The sequence below is a fragment of the Mytilus californianus genome, unplaced genomic scaffold (assembly GCF_021869535.1).
Source record: "Mytilus californianus isolate M0D057914Y unplaced genomic scaffold, xbMytCali1.0.p SCAF_3, whole genome shotgun sequence".
NCBI lineage: Eukaryota > Metazoa > Mollusca > Bivalvia > Mytilida > Mytilidae > Mytilus > Mytilus californianus.
The window spans coordinates 44,744,300-44,759,263 of NW_026262679.1; the positions used below are offsets into that span (position 1 = coordinate 44,744,300).

Genomic DNA, 14,964 nt, shown 5'->3' on the forward strand with positions numbered 1-14,964 from the left:
TTCCTCTATTCCGATGAAGGCAGTGCACGTCTTTCATTTAAAAGATTAAATCGTTGTTTTGCAACAGACGGCGGCACATCGGGCATTGACTTACCATTTTATAATTTGTAACAATTATGATTAACCATATATTTATGAGTTATAACAAAATTATTTTTTATACATCTTTATTTAAGATGATCGAGATTTGAGAATGATATGAAAATAATAAAATATATATTACAAAAAAAAAAGTTATCTCAGGTCTAGTTATCTAGTATAAAATATATTCACTGGAAATAAGCCCTTTAAAACACAAATCCCCGTTTACTCATTACGAAGTTTATTTGCTAGTGTTTTTTTAATCTTTTTTTTTAATGATTTTATTATATTATCTTTTTTGTGAAAATTTTGAGTGGTTGAACATGAAATGGACACCGATGCTACAAAGAAAATTTGTTTAATGTCATCTGTTGCAATATATACTAAGTATTACACGTGGACAGGATGTTCCCCAGAAAATTAAGGTATTCAAAATAAGTTATACACACCCCAAGGGTACACGCCACTGTCATATGGAAAATTACTGGGTCACCAGTAAACTGGTAATCAGCCATGCAACTAATCAGTTGACTGACCATGCAACTACAATTTAAAAAGTTTGTCGTTAGATCAAAATGAAATATTTATTTTAATTTAAAATTGAAGAACTAAAAGGATTTATCATAATTATGAAAGGAAATAATTCAACAAAATCGGATTATTTCCCAAAAGATTATATATGTTTTAAATTTTTTCCGGGGAAAATAGAAAACTGTATCAGAGACATATATATATAAAGGGTCCCATCAAGGATTTTATAGAAATCCTTGGTCTCATGAAATGGATCTCACACAGACATGCATAATTGAAATTTATACATTGATTGATTCTATGATTTCTTGAGAAATCAGAAGCGAAATATAACAAATATTTAGTTTTGATATTAAATTAAATTTACTTTTCCTCGCTATAATTCATTTGACATAACATTGAAGTGCACTCTCCCCCTCTTCAAGAATTGTATATTTATAAATCCTCGTCCTTTTTAAAATTACCACACTCTTTGTGATTACCGTTATGCTATTATGCTAACAGTAATTAACCCAGGACTTGATTTACATGTAATATCAGGGGCGATTCTAGCCAGGATAAAGGGGGTCTTAAAAAAAGACTCTTAATACATAGGCAGATCCAGGGGGGGGGGGGACGGGGCTGGCCCCCCCCCTTTGGTGGGAAAAATTTGGTTGATTATACAGTGAATCACTGAAGCATGACTGGAGCGGGTCCCCCTTAGATCAGTCATCCCCCCCCCCCCCCTTACAAAAAGTTCTGGATCCGCCACTGAAATATATGTCTCCATTAAATCAGAGACATATATGTCTCTGATTAAATGCAATGATCGTTCACAAAAAGGGGAATCAAACCCCCGGATCCCATCCCCCTTCGATCCGCCACTGATTGTGAATATAAAATATATAATTGTTACTTTTAAAAAAGTGATAGACTAGTACTAGCTCCGAGCACCTGTTTTGGGATATATACAGCTAATTAACCGTGAATAACTGCGAGATAATGAATAACACGTTGATAATTGTCTATTCTCTGCTAATTAATGTACCTGCAATTCACCCTGATTCATTTGTGAGACCACCGACACTAATAATATTACCTCAAAGTTAGTGGTTCTCCGTTACTGGGAACTTCATATCGGATCCGATCAATTTATTGGTTCCATTCCCCCTAGTAATAATGATCCATTTGCAGTGACGATGACAATCAAAGGTATACTCATTACTGTTGATTTTGCATGATAACATACATGTTATGTCAACTCACTTCTCCTTCCTACGGCATCAGAGAGAGAAAAAAAAGCCTTGCAATGCGTCATAATTATTTGGACTACTTCCATATGACTTTAAAAAAAACCAAACAATAGTTTATTTCACTGATTGTAGGTACGGAAAGTGATTTTTTTAAAATCAACTGATCTAAGAAAACTGTACCTCATTTTAAAGGCATTGTAAAGACATTTTCAAAACAGTTTAACTTTTATCAATACACATAATAACAACGAAGAAATAGCAAATTTTCAAAATGGTAATTTTTTACTCTTCTAGAAAAACTGTTTCCTCTCCTTAAAAAATAATAAAATAAATTTTTTTTAACATTTGGGTTATAGATTTGTTTATATTGCTTCTTTTACATCTTGTTAGTCAATTTCAATCCTCTATGTTAAGTTTTTTGGTTAAAATAGAAGCATAAAGCATGAAAATGTCAACCACTCTCATGAAATTCTATCGTCCAAAGTCACTTAAGATGACGATACCTTTATATATTCCTTTCTTCAGAACATCAGTCGGTATATTGAAAATGTAAAGTAAAACTTTAAAAACATTTGAATGTAAAGAAACAAAATATAAATGTGAATATTACCCTTTATATACAAATGATAGTCATGATAGTTATAGAATGTTCCTTTTCATTAACATTATTCTTATTCTTATATAACATGTATAGTGAATGCTTATAAATAAAAATAAACAACTACCTTCCAAAAATTATACTACAGGTCTAAAATACCTGTTGCACTGAAAAACAATGAAAATAAATATAACATTATTTTTATTTGAGAAATTTAAAAAAAAAATAATTATGTCAGATCACTGTAAATACTTGTATGTACAAAAGTAAAGTAAATTCATATCTGTATATCAGTTACAATATTTATACAGTGAAATCTGTAAACCAATCTCATTCACGACTGAAGTTCAAAATGCATTGAATCTGAGATGAAGGGACTTCAGAACATGGTTTCCGGTTTGGTTTAGACTAGTTTCACTGTATCAAGCATTAGTTGTTAGTAAGACTTTAGCTTCCCAGATATAATATAATTATTATTTCAGGATACATGTATATATTAAATTGCATGGTGTTCGCTAGTGTTTTTTTTTTCTCGACATGAAATTACTTCAATACTGATCAATACAGAAAGTGGTAAGCTCCAAGGTAAAACTTGATTAGTTCATGTATTCCTATACATGATCATGCTGAAATCATATTAAAAAATTGCACTTCCGGTGCAACTACAAGCAAAACGAATCTTGAACATGGTTTGAGACCTACCATTTCCGGTATTATCTCAAGTTTTTTGGCTCGATAATCCTCTAACAGTCTGTATGTGTAGATAGCTGTAGTTTACGTTACGTTCCCTTATTTAATTATACCCGTGTATTTAGAACATATATGTGGGGAAAATTTCAACAACTCAGTTATTGTGATCACACACACACACAAAAATATGTATACAAAAAATAATATCTTTATAGAGTGTACTGTTAAATACAGTCTGAAAAACCACATTATTCAGTATCCTTACTATCTCGTGTGCAATGGCAAATGGTTAAACTATCTTTAAATCGCAATAAATTGACTTTATAATGCAAAAAAAAAACTATTACGCTGATTTCCAATCAAAACTAAACCAAAAGTTGTCCATGCAAGGGAAATAACTATATAAACAAAAAGGAGGGTTATTTATAAAAATTAATTTTGATATGAACACAGCTATCTAGATTTATTTATTGGACATAATTATTTAATTAATACATTAAACTTAATAAAAAAAAAGTACATTTTATGGCTGTATAACGTTCCCTTGTATTTTTTTGAAACAAATGTAACTTTCAAACCCTTGTTTGTACCTCAAATATTTCATCGTATTCCCGAAAATTATAATATACAGAATCATGAATATTCATATGATATCTATCAAAAGCAATCAGAACCTTGTGAGACTTAACAAGTTAATAGAAGGCCGTAATCGGAGGTCATCCAAAGATTTTATTTTTACACACATCTGGGAACAATTATTTTGGGTAATTTGGAGTTATCTCCCATTGGTTTGCCATACCTACTGATTGAGATTGGACTGACGAGACATTTCAGCATGTGAAATCTTAATTGTTAGTCCAAGTACACAGTTATCATCCATTGATTTTCATTTTTTACAAAAAGATTTCCTAGTGTGGACCATGTATTACTTTAAAATTTATTTATTTATATTTTTTATGCATAAAAAGTAAGTACAATGAAGTAAGGGGATGAAATTATTTTATTTTAGTTTGAGAATCACTCATACTTCTTGTATGATGTCACCTTAGCCTACAAATTACCAAAAAGAAACACTTTTTTATTTCCTCTAGCTTATGTGTATGCCTTTTCATATACATGTAAAAATGTGTTACTGCCTATATATTGACCTTAAATGTTGTTCAGTCTTCCATGGCCTAATGGGACCTTGTTCTACTCATGTGGTATGCTATAAGCAGATAAGTAACTTTCTTTCCTTTTGAAATACAAATAATTTTTTAAATATACATGAAGAATTTTTATATTAGCCGCTTCCCCCCCCCCCCCCCCCCCCCCCCCTTAATTTTGAAATCTCTAATTTTAGGCATAGGCTCATATAAATTCGATTTTTGAAGAATTGAAATAAATCTGAGACAGCAAATGAGTATTGAGCTGCTTTACATTAAAATACATTATGTACATACATGTGACATACACAATTATATATAAATAGTTATAAAGACATTTAAAAAGCAATTTTTTGCAATATTTAAATTATGTAGGCCCAAATTTTGATAGTTAAACGTTAAACTTTAAACGGCAAAAAATTATCACCCAAAGTTCAAACTTATAGTCTTTAATGTATATATGCTATTGCCATGAAACTAGGTAAACTGTCTTATAATTCTCTAATCTTAGTTCATGCCAAGTTTGATTAAAATTAGTATTTCTACTCTATTAGGTCTCTAGTGTGGATATAGTGTATAACTTGCAAATTATTTTCATACTCCTTCCAAATTTATTGCGGATGAATAACATTTTTACCAGATATTCGGAATCCTCTGGTTTTATCCATGCAGTGCCATTAAAAAATTTTCCCGCAAACCCCTACTTTTCTTTTCATATTTTTATTACATAGTTTAAAAAGCCATATTTGAAAATCTTATAAAATCCTTGTTATTTTTCCATAGCTTTTGAAAGAAAAAGGTGCCAGTGTTAAGTGTATGAAAAATCTAGAGAGAATCACTTCCCGCCAAATTTTTAATGGCTTATATCTTAAAAACAAGCACACGGACCCTTCATTTTTTCTGTTTTTTTAGTTCCTTTATTCATATTCTTTTAAAAAGCTTGTTATTTTGAAACGGAGTAGCGAACATCCTTAAGGCCAAACAAAAATATATGTCTGTTTACGGTTACCCGACCGACCATCCTTTTGAGCGCCGACCCTAAGTCATTTTATTTCCGTCGTAAAAGCAAAAATTAACTGAACTCGTGTCAAAAATGTGTTGCCAATAATATAAATCAATTGCCTGATACATCCCAATGTTCACAATCATGAATATGACAGCTGTTATAAGGAAATTCGTGACTCATGTGATGAAATAAACACTTTGCCGCCATTTTTTCCCCAACCAATAACCAAGGGAAATAATCCAATCATTAAAATAACGGGTAAAATTGGCCAAGGATCAACTCAGACCACGACAAGACAAAACGGCATGCAAAAAATAAAATGAAAAAATAAAATAAAATGGAAATACCGACCTACCTAGCCTTTTTTTAAAATAAGTATGTAACCTTAAACAGAGATATATTTTGGGGCCTAAGTAGTGATTTGGTATAGTTTGAAAAAGTCAAATATTAGTATGTCTGTGAAGTTGTCAAACTAAATTAAAGACCCTTTGAACATAAAATTGTCCATATTTTGAGTTATAGCTTATAGATTTTTCTATTATGTTAATATGTCCTGTCCCAAAAGTAGTACACTACACTGTTAAAATCTCTTTTGGATAGAGCCAGCGCAATTTTTTAAATTTGCCTTTTTGCTCATTGTTCCGAAGGAACAGTGCGATTTTGCCATCACTTGGCGTCCGTCGTCGTCTGTCGTTGTTTTTCGTCAACCATTGGCGTCCGTCGGGTGTAAACTATTTCATACATCTTCTCCTCTACTGAACCAATTCCTACCAAACTTAAGCTGAATGATCTTTAGGGTATTTACAATAAAGTTTGTGTTTTGTTACATGGTTGTCATGGCTAAATATGAACATAGGGGTAAATGCAGTTTTTGGCTTTTATCTCAAAACCCAAAGCATTTAGAGCAAATCTGACACAGAGTTAATTGTTCATTAGGTATTCAAGGTTCTATCAGCCCTGAAATTTTCTGATGAATGTAATAACCCATTGTCATGATTGTTGGGTTGCTGTCACTTAATTGGTAATTTCAAGAAATATTTGCAGTTTTTGGTTATTATCTTTAATATTATTAATGATAAAGATAAACTGTAAACAGCAAAAATGTTCAGCAAAGTAAGATCTACAGATAAGTTTCTATAACCAAAATTGTCAATGGACCTCTTAAGGAGTTAAATTGCACTTTAACGACAATTTTACACAATTTGTTTATCATGTTTTCTAACTTTAAAAAATCTTCTCCTCTGAAACTATTGAACCAATTCCAACCAAACTGAGGCTGAATGATCCTTAGGGTATTTAGAATAAAGCTTGTGTTTTATTTTCTGTTTCATCAATAAACATGGCTGCCATGTCTAAAAATAGAACATAGGGGTAAAATGCAGTTTTTGGATTATATCTCAAACACTAAAGCATTTAGAGCAAATCTTATGTGAGGTAAAATTGTTCATTATGTCAAGTTCTATCAGCCATTAAATTTTTTAGATGAATCTTACAATCCATTGTTGGGTTGCTGCCACTAGATGGGTAATTTTAAGGAAACTGCAGTTTTTATTTTGTGGTCAAAATATTGGTATGACGTTGACGTTGGCGGCGTCATTGTCGTCCAAAGACACATTGGTTTTCACACTCTAACTTTAGTTGAAGTTAATGGATCTCGATGAAATTTTACCTCAAGATTCAATACCACAAAAGGAAGGTTGGGATTGATTTGGGGGGTTATGGTACCAACAGTTAAGGAATTAGGGGCCAAAAATAAGCATTTTTGTAACTTCTGGACATAACTTGTGTGTTAGTGTATGGATCTTTCTGACATTGTACCACAAGATTCCATATCACAAAGGGAATGCTGGGATTGATTTTGGGGGTAATTGCCTCAAAATTTTAGGAATTAGGGGCCAAAAAAAAACGGGTAAAAAACAAGCATTTTTCTAGTTTCATGACAATAACTTGTGTGTAAGTGTATTGATCTTTCTGAAATTGTACTACAAGGTTCCATATCACAAAGGGAAAGCTGGAATTGATTTTGGGGGTAATTGCCCAAAATGTTTAGGAATAAGGGGCCAAAAATAAGCAATTTTCTAGTTTCCAGACAATAACTTGTGTTCAAGTGTATGGATCTCTCTGAAATTGTACTGCAAGGTACCATACCACAAAGGGAAGGCTGGGATTGATTTTGGGGGTAATTGCCTCAAAATTTTAGGAATTAGGCCAAAAAACAAGCATTTTGCTAGTTTTAGGACAATAACTTGTGTGTAAGTGTATGGATCTTTATGAAATTGTACTACAAGGTTCCATATCACAGGGGGAAAGCTGGGATTGAGTTTGGGGGTAATTGCCCTAAACGTTTAGGAATTTGGGGCCAAAAAGGGGCCAAAAAACAAGCATTTTTCTTGTTTCCAGACAAAACTTTGTGTTCAAGTGTATGGATCTCTCTGAAATTGTACTGCAAGGTACCGTACCACATAGGGAAGGCTGGGATTGAGTTTGGGGTTGATGAATCATAAGGGGGTTCAAAAAATTTGGGGGGATTTTTTTTACTTTTTTTCCTTTTGTTTTCTTTAAAATTTTCCATTTTAAATTGGTTATTTCTGATTTAAATATAAAAGCAAATAATAATGATACGGTTTGAATAGGTAAATTAGAAATTTTTAAGTTCTTAGACCACATTCATTTTGTGAGCCTCTTGTTTTAATTGCTTCTGTAAGTAATATATTAATTTGAAATTTTGACGACAGACACATACAGATTATACTGTTAACAATATTTCAGAGTTTAATGTTGTCAAGCACACAAATCATAGAAGAATAGTTAATCACGTCATTGTTGTCCATTGAAAAATTAGTATGAACACGATGAGGGAATGTTTGTTTGTTAAACTATTGACCGTGGTTATGTCTTTGAAACTGTTGACTGGCAAATAGTCTGTGAAATGAAATAGCACAAATATTTCATTCTTTTTTATATCATGGTATATAGAAAAACACATTCTGATGTATAATAATAGTTATAGTGACTGTCATTAAATTATAGTTTTTACCTTTTTTAAGTTTAGGGCAAGAAATATAGAAGATAAAGAAAAATATAAACAATTACAACTGTACAGTAGAAATGATCGGCAAAACAAGATAAACAGAAGACAACAAGGCCTAAATGGTAAGACCACTTCTATATAATAAAAGTGATTGCCCTTGAATGATGACTATTATAAAAATAAGAAGATGTGGTATGATAAATGAGTTATCTATCCACCAGAGTTCAATGAAGTGGATGCAAGCAATTAAAGACCAATGACGGCCTTCGATAATGAGAATACCCATACCTTATAAGTCAGCCAATAAAGACCCCAATCATGAAAAGATTTAAACAATCCAAATTAGTTCAAAGCCAATAACAAGTAATAAAAAAATCATGTCTGTGAGCACTCCACCTAACCATAATCTAGGACAGTGGTTCAAATAGCACAACATATGAACAAACTGTTGCAAGTGGCTCAACTCATTATCACTGCAAGGCACTAAAACGACTGATATTAAGTCGTGGACACAAAGCACTGAAATAACAGAACTCATAACCATGATTAGTAGGAATATCAAATTTAAGTTTCTCAAAATGTTCATATTAAACATGATAAAATAAGCTTATTTCATATTGCTGTTTTTTTCTCAATTTATATTTTGTGTATTTATAGGTGCAGAGACTTCTTGGTTTTCATGATCATCAACAGATCAATACAGAAGAGGAAACTTAAGGTTAATACTTTTCTACATTGTGTGCTAATTGGATTAATGTGAAATGAAATGTGTGCTTACCTGGAAAAAGAAAATAGGAAATTTCTACAAAATGGCTGTAAACAAAATGGAGTACAATCATAGATGCACAAGAACACAATTGTGTAATTGCAACAACCTACACTGAAGGATTAGGGAGAAATGTAGAAAAAATAGTATTTTTTTGTCGAAATAAACACCTGCTTTATCCATTCATGAACATAGCTCTGTCATATCAACTATATAGAGGAAGATGTTTGAAGAACAAATTGCAAAAATGTATTCTCTACCAATTGAAGGAAGATGTCTGGTGGATGGAATTATTTATGCACTGAACTGTTTTGTAGGGGATTGAATAATTGTACGCAGCAGAAAAGTTAAATTAACATGAAAAGTGGTTATTTTATTGAATCCGCAAATATGAGCACAATATTAATAACATCACAAATAGTATGATATTCATAGCGTTTTGCTTATTATTGTATTGTCTCAAACAGCTAGCCTATTGTTTTTGTATGTCATGTTACTCATCAGTGAACATTTTATTAAAGTTTTAATTATCTTTTGTATCAATTATTCAGTCTCAGGAAAAAATATATTCATACTGTTTTTACTGTTATGAAATTTTCATAGAGGAAAATTGAATAAGAGAAATTTCCATAGAGGAAATTTGGAGAACAATGTTTTCCTTAGAGGAAATTTGTGGTCTTGAATTTTCCCTCAAGGAAAAGTGTTTGTCAAAAATTTCCTCACAGGAAATTGCTGTTGACAAAATTTCCTCACAGGAAAAAGTATTTCCTCAAAGGAAAATTTGAAGCCGCAAATTCCCTCACAGGAAAAAGTATTTCCTCAGAGGAAAATTTGAAGCCTCAAATTTCCTCAGAGGAAATTGAATTTCCTCAAAGGAAAATTTGAAGCCGCAAATTTCCTCACAGGAAATAGAATTTCCTCAAAGGAAATATTAATGCAGCAAATTCCCTAAGGGAAATCTTTTTCCCTTGAGGAAAATACAATTTCCCTTAAGGAAAAATCTTTTTCCTCCAGGGAAATTTGATTTCCCTTGAGGAAAACTACTTTTCCTCTGAGGAAATTGTTGAAAAAAGGGGCATAACTTTTTCAACAGTGGTGCTAGAGCCAAATTTTTTTAGGACAAATATCAGGGAACCAATACCAACCAAGTTATCAACTTCATTTTGACTTAACTCCAAAAATTAAGGTGACAACTTTTGCACTCAGCGGAAGTGCAAACTTGTCCCGGAGACTGTTCCTCTGACAAATAAGGATAATTTGACAAACCACAATATAAATTGAATCAAGTTGTCGTTAATGATAGTCGAAAATTAACATTTTGTGCCTGACGGTAAAAGGCATTTCAACCATCTTGAAAGATTTCTAGGATCACTTATTAAAACACGGGCCAGTATATGTAAAGACGAGTATATATCTGCTTTATATTTTCATTGCATTGAAAGATAATTGTCGTTTTATTTTTCTAATTGATCTCGTTAGAAAAACATCATAGGAGTTAGTCTTTGTTTTGAACCGACGGTTTATATTTACACTTTGAAACGACCCAAGATTTAAATGCTACCTGTAAGTGCAATTGTAATCCTAATCGTAGGTGTATGACAGTTTCCGCAAATGTCTATTAATAAAATACTATTATAATATAATATTTGATGTCTTTTGATAATAGTACTAATAAATGTAGTGTAATACGATTGGGAAAATTAATCAATGGTTAAAAAGATAAAGGTGCTCTTGGAATTACTGAAAATTAGGGGACAATGTTTTCACGTTGTACATATATATGCCTATATGCAGCATATACCCCGTTAGTACGGCGGCTTTGTGAAAAATTGTGCACATCCTGCTACAAGCATGAAATTTGGCATAGACCTTCCTCAACTATTACTCTTTTATATCAGATAGGGAGGCATTTGAAAAAAATTATCACTTCCGGTAAAATCCAAAATGGCGGACATCATACTTAAATCAGCCCAATATCAATGGCTAGTATGTGAAAAGGTGTTATTATCAAGCTACTATCATAATATTTGGTACAAACCTTTGTTATGTACTACTTTTGGATATATTATATAGATTAGATGTCTTCAAAAAACCCTATTTCCGGTAAAATCCAACATGGCGGACATTGTACTAAAATAAGCTTATTTTTAGGGAGGGTAATTGAAATGTGTTTTAAAGTATAATGCTTCTATCATTATATTGTGCAGTAAACCTTTCTTTGGTGCTTCTCATGGATAAAATTTATAGGACATATGTCTTTAAAACCCCTACTTCTGGTGATATCCAATATGGCGGACATAGAAATATCAAATTTTTATTTTAATATTAATTTTTTTTCAAAATGTAAAGAAAATGGTTTTTTTTTGTGCTGGTCATTTAATTTTTGGCTTTAAGTTATCCTCAAAACCACTAATCCTATTCAACTGTAAATGTTTAAATACAAAGGTAACACTTCCGGTATAAAAAACCAATATGGCGTAAATTTCAAAGATGAGTCCTCAATCCATATCTTCGATGTAGAGTTTTGGGTAGATTGATTAAAACATAATAAAATCACTTAAGTACTAAAACATCTTTTGAATTACTAATTTATGGCCGCAAATACATGTTTATTCACAACCGGAGAGCTGATTTTCCACATTTACAAAGACCGTGATATTTTTTTTACATCCAATGTACAAGCTCCTGATAAGATGAAGAGGCCTCACAAAGAGTTGTCCAAAAGGGTTCCCATGGATTATATTTTTCCCTTCACCATTCATAAGCGTCTGGACTAGTTAGCATTGGAACCAATTCAAAGCTTGTTACTCATTCACACCCGCCATGGCATATTGCACGTTTTACATGCTGAAAAAGACTAGACCGAGTCGTGGGAATAGCCTCAATAAGTCTTTCCTCTTCCAAAAACACATGTTTTCTTGCTTCGTTAACCCCATCTAATAAATTTGTTCGATTTTACAACAAAACCACGTATCGTTTTATCAATGACATTATCAAATCCATATCTGGTGATGTTGGCTGATCAATCATCATTCTAAATGATAAAGTCACATCTTCAAACGCCATCCATGTCACCAACGCAGTTCCTTTTCCAGCAAACGTGTAATCTCTTAATGCTTACTGTATTTGGAAGGTCATGGATGGATATATATCTAAAGCTTTTCCCACTTCCAAATGCAAGCCAAAGTTCGTCTGCTCCTATGTCACGGAATAGCGAAACAGCAATGACAACAACATCAGTATCGACTGTTCGAGTCATGACTCAGTCAAGTCTGTGTTTCACTGCATCAGACACATGCATCTTGATTCTAGTGTGAGCCTCTTCATGCGAACATGGTGCTAAACTTGAAACATCATCATGTGGTGGATAACACAGAACATCCTCAGCATTTGTTGCTACAACTACCTTTTCCTCAAAATCTATTGAGCAATCTGCTGTGAATGAAAACTAAAAAGTTCTTTCTTATTGTCGTCATCTCTCAGAAAACTTTGCCAATTTTGAGGAATTTGTTTTGACCCTGGATTCGCCTGTGTATTCCCTTTCCCCTAAATGTAGCTCTTGCTTTTTGTAGCAGCCTGTAAACTACCGGTATTGTCTATGTACGCATCCGAGACTACATCCACTGTTGTTACAGTTTCAAGGTGTTTCATAACGAGTATGCTGATAGGGTATTATGTCCTTACCTTACCTTAAAACTGTTACAGGAGTGGACGAAGTCTTGGATGCGTATGGTAGTTGTAGCAACAAATGCTCAGGATATTCTATCTTATACACCACGTGAAGTATTTCAAGTTTAGCACCATGTTCGCATTAAGAGGCTGACACTAGAATCATGGTGCATGTGTCTGATGCAGTGAAACACGAACCTCAAACGAGTCATGATTCGAACAGTTGTTACTGATGATGCTGTCATTACTATTTCGCTATTCCGTGACATAGGGGTAGACGAACTATGGATTGTGTTTGGGAGGGCAAAAAGCTTTGGATAAATATCTATCAATGACCTTTCAAATGCTTTACGCAATGAGTGATCACACAGACTTATTGTGATCTATGCCTTAACCGGTTGTGATACGGTTCTATGTTCGCTTGAAAAGGAAAAAAAGACTGCGTGGGAGACATTGATGGCATTTGAAGATGTGACTTTAACATAAGGAATGATGATTGATCAGCCTAAATCAACGGGGTATAACTGTAAGATCGCACAAACTTATCAGATGGGGTTAACATGGTTAACGAAGCAAGAAAATAACTATTTGCGCAAAAGGAAAGGCTAATTGAGGCTATTCCCTCAACTTGGTCTAGTCTTTTCCAGCATGTTAAACGTGCAATATACTAAGGCAGGTGTTAAGGGGGACGAGCTTGGAATTGGCTCTTATGCTACCCAGTCCAGGCGCTAATGGATGGCGAAGGGACAAAGAGGATCACTTTAAAAAAACTCCTTCTGAGGCCTCATCATTTTATCAAAAGCTTGTACATTGTGGATGTAAGAAAGGATGCCGTGGTCGTTGTTAATGTGGAAAATCGGGTCTCCCGTGCACTGCTTTGTGTGCATGTGGTGGTGACTGTGAATAAACATGTATTTTTTACCAAATAGTAGTAATTTTAAAAATGTTTTATTACTTTTATTAGTGATTTTATTTTGTTTTAATCAATCTATCCAAAACTCTACATCGAAGATATGGATTGAGGACTCATCTTTAATATTTTTTTACCGGAAGTGTTAACTTTGTATTTAAACATTTACAACAGAATAGAATTAGTGGTTTTGAGGATAACTTAAAGCCAAAAGTTTAAGGAACAGCACAAAAAAAAAACATTTTCTTTACATTTTGAAAAAAGTTGAATATTAAAGTAAAAATTTGATATTTCTATGTCCGCCATTTTGGATATTACCGGAAGTAAAGGTTTTAAAGACATATGTCTTATACATTGTATCCATGAGAAGCACCAAAGAAAGGTTCCTGCACAATGTGATGATAGTAGCAATACGTTAAAACACATTTCAATTACCCTCCCTAAAAATAAGCTTATTTTATTACAATGTCCGCCATGTTGGATTTTACCGGAAGTAGGGTTTTTGAAGACATCTAATCTATATAATATATCCAAAAGTAGTACATAACAAAGGTTTGTACCAAATATTATGATAGTAGCATGATAATAACACCTTTTCACATACTAGCCATCGATATTGGCCTGATTTAGGTAGGATGTCCGCCATTTTGGATTTTACCGGAAGTGAGACATTTTTTTTCAAATGCCTCCCTATCTGAAATAAAAGAGTAATAGTTGAGAAATGTCTATGCCAAATTTCATGCTTATAGTAGGATGTACACAATTCGTCTAAAATATGCTTGTAGCCGCTGCACTAATAATCAATTATTCGATGTCACTCTCTTCCTGATCAATACTAACAACTATTTATTACATGTACATCTATAACCTTTGTACCGTTAGATGAATTCAGCTTTACATGAACACATGTATATTCATTTACTGATAATTTCATGGTTATTCATTTAACCGACAATGTATGTTGACATTATCAACGTTCTTAATTTCAATACAATATATTAGTATGTAATAACATAATAGTCAAATAACACTCTCAAAGCACGAAAAGGCCGAGTGTAAAAAAAAATGTGTTTTTTTTTTTTAGATACAATTTAAAAGTAAAACATTTCTGATCAACCTGAGACCATCTTAAGACATATTTTTTGATGTCCCAACTTTACGATTAATTGTAGGATTTAAATTAACTTGAGACACTTTCAAACTTATCAGTTAGTCCTAAGATATATCTTAAGACCATAAGACCATCTTAAGATATGTGATAGTCCTAAGATATTATATCTGGTTTATTTTTTATTTTTTTGGGGG

General features: G+C 32.7%; 1 long non-coding RNA gene across 1 annotated transcript; it reads left to right on the top strand.

Moving 5' to 3' along the window:
• The first annotated feature begins 1,697 nt into the window (after positions 1-1,697).
• On the top strand, positions 1,698-9,612 carry LOC127734659 (uncharacterized). The gene is made up of 3 exons (XR_007997690.1): positions 1,698-1,803; positions 8,331-8,436; positions 8,972-9,612. It is a non-coding gene; the product is annotated as an uncharacterized LOC127734659 (long non-coding RNA).
• The last annotated feature ends 5,352 nt before the right edge of the window (positions 9,613-14,964 follow it).